The sequence below is a fragment of the Acyrthosiphon pisum genome, chromosome A2, assembly GCF_005508785.2.
Source record: "Acyrthosiphon pisum isolate AL4f chromosome A2, pea_aphid_22Mar2018_4r6ur, whole genome shotgun sequence".
Classification (NCBI taxonomy): Eukaryota; Metazoa; Arthropoda; class Insecta; order Hemiptera; family Aphididae; genus Acyrthosiphon; species Acyrthosiphon pisum.
In genome coordinates, this window is record NC_042495.1 from 90209031 (window position 1) to 90211713 (window position 2683).

At 28.9% G+C, this 2683-nt stretch overlaps 1 protein-coding gene across 1 annotated transcript in view; it reads left to right on the forward strand.

Moving 5' to 3' along the window:
* The first annotated feature begins 1338 nt into the window (after positions 1-1338).
* The window catches only part of LOC100163795 (zinc finger protein 271), a 15708-nt gene continuing 14363 nt past the window's right edge, over positions 1339-2683 (forward strand). Inside the window, exon 1 of the mRNA XM_029490764.1 lies at positions 1339-1727. The gene's annotated coding sequence lies outside the window, so the exon portion shown is untranslated. The remainder of the gene's footprint in view (positions 1728-2683) is intronic.

Below are 2683 nucleotides of genomic sequence, written 5' to 3' on the forward strand. Positions count from 1 at the left end.
TAAGAAAAAAATTAAAATTATAATTACATATAAAAATATTATAAAAATTATACATAAATAAAAAAATATTATTTATTATTTATTTTGAAAAATTTTTTTAATTTTGGTTTGTTTTTTATTTTGTTCCAATAGGTATTCCGAAAATATACTGTTCGTATTCGTATTGTACATTGAAATTAGTACCACGGTGATGGACAGCTTGAATAACGATAATCGTTGCGGTAAATGTGAACTTTTATCTGCGATAAAAATTATTATACGTTATGAGGTACCAACAAAAACTAGAAATAATCAACATGAATATTATTTAATTTTTCAATACCAATTTATTTCTAAATTATAACCAAAAAAGTTTATTTTCTACTATTTGTTTTACGAAATTTGAGTCTTATAACCGATTTTTTTTTAATGTATTAAGATACGCTTGGACTGTTCCAGACGATTTTGAGTCTAATAAGCGACTGAACCTTATATCCGTGAGTCTTATAAGCGGCGTCTACTGTATTTATATATAAGTAAATATGTATATTATGAATAAATGTAAACATTGCCAAAGTTGCAAATGGCGTCGGGCATCATAATTTAATAATGTTGTTGTATATGGAGTCGGGTACTCGGGTATCTAGTTAGGTTATTATACATAATATGTATTATCTGTGATGAGGATTGATAAAAAATTATCTTTATCATAAGCTAGTTATCATTATCTAAGACCGTGACCGTGACCGTAATCCATGAACTAAGATATATATATCTTAGTTCATACCGTAATCTAAGGGCCAATATCTATTCGTATATAACTTCGCACGGATTAATATATATATTAATATGTATATTAATCCGTGCGATGTAGAGAAGATCTACTCTACATCGTAACTACGATTAATATCGCAAGCAATATCACATGGCAATTGAAATTACTTTCAGAATCAGCTGTTGAACTAACTCGGTGCGCTCTCTATAATATTAATATGAGATAATGTCACGGACTAAGATAGCATATTAATATAGTACAATAGTACATAAATATTTCACTGTTGTCAAGAGCGCTGCAGAATTGTTCTTATCATGAGAGTAATAAGACAACTATTGAACATGTCGTTCTCGTTGGGCAACCATTATATGTATTATGTTTAATCGTGTATATAACCACATTGGTAACACTCACAGACATGGTCTTATATAAGACCGTGCTCACCATAGACCTTATACTAGTATAAGGTCTAATGGTGCTCACAGACATTTACAGATAATGATAAATGATAAATAACAGATAATAAATAATACTAATAGATAACGCGGCCGCCAGACCGCCGTCTGAGACGCCAGTCATTGTGGTGTAACAGGTTGTGCCGTTGTGGGGGTCGCCTACTCGGTACTCGCCTCTCGGGCTCTCACTATCATGGTTAAATAACTTAGCCATGCTCACTATAGTCTATATAGATATATCATTATGCTAGTCGTGTGCTGTGTAATGTGTATCATGATAAAAAAAAACCTAACTTTTTCTTTATCGTGATGACGTGCATAATGTATATTGAAGAGTATCTCTCGTACTGACGTGTAAAGTGTTAATATTAAAACACGATCTGCAATATTTCATTATTTTTATCCTTATTAATTGTTTCTTGCTACTAAAAGCAACCAATAAACATTGTGCACCAACGTAAATATTCAAAAACAACTTACAATATCAGCTTCAACTGTTTACCACTGTGAATTGAGTGGTAAGTACTGATGTTTACCCTGTAAGTCTTAAGAGAACGCAACTCCAGCATATTGCGTTCTGTTCGTCTTAAAAAAGTGTTCTTGCAAACATATTTGTATTCAGCCCTCAGCACTCAGCAGATCCAATTGTGTGAAGTACCTACCTACCTTAAGTCCTTAAATAATAGTTTGAATTAACATAAGTACCTAGCTATTATCAAAATTAAAGGTAATAATTACATTATCTGTGTTTTCTCAATTTTCTTACCATAAACTTTGATAATAGGTCAATTTAATTAACTAATCCAATTAATAACTACAAAAACTACAAAAACTGGAACTGTTGAACGCATGGTTACTACATAAATAAATTACTAAATAAATATATGAGACATGAGATGTACCTATTCCTATTCTTTATAATATAATATATTACCATAAACAATTTTTCCACTGTGAACATTTATTTTAAAAAATAAAAGTAAAAATCCTAAATACCGACTCTACATTTTATACAGTAGATTTCATTTATAACCACTATCAAGGGACAATTAAAATAAGTTATACAAACAAAAATTAAAAAAAAGTTTATTTAGATAGGTTTATGACATAATATTTTCTTATTTTCTAAATCATATATATATATATATATTAGATACCTACAAAATTTGTATTCAATTTAAAATATTCAGTTACGTATTTTACTTGTTTCAGCTTATCTTTCAAATACATTTTTTTGATAATTTTGCATTACCTAATACTCATATAATTATTTAATATAACAAATTTAATTATTTTTTCGTTCAAAATTCTTCTATTGAAATACAATTTTCTTTTTCATCATCTTCCATATTTTCTTCATCATATCCACCAATCTCTTATTCGTAATCTTTATTCAATGCGGTGTTGATATTCTCTTTATCACTTAATGCTCCTCAAATTATACTATGCAGTGTCTATTTCAACATATTGGTTA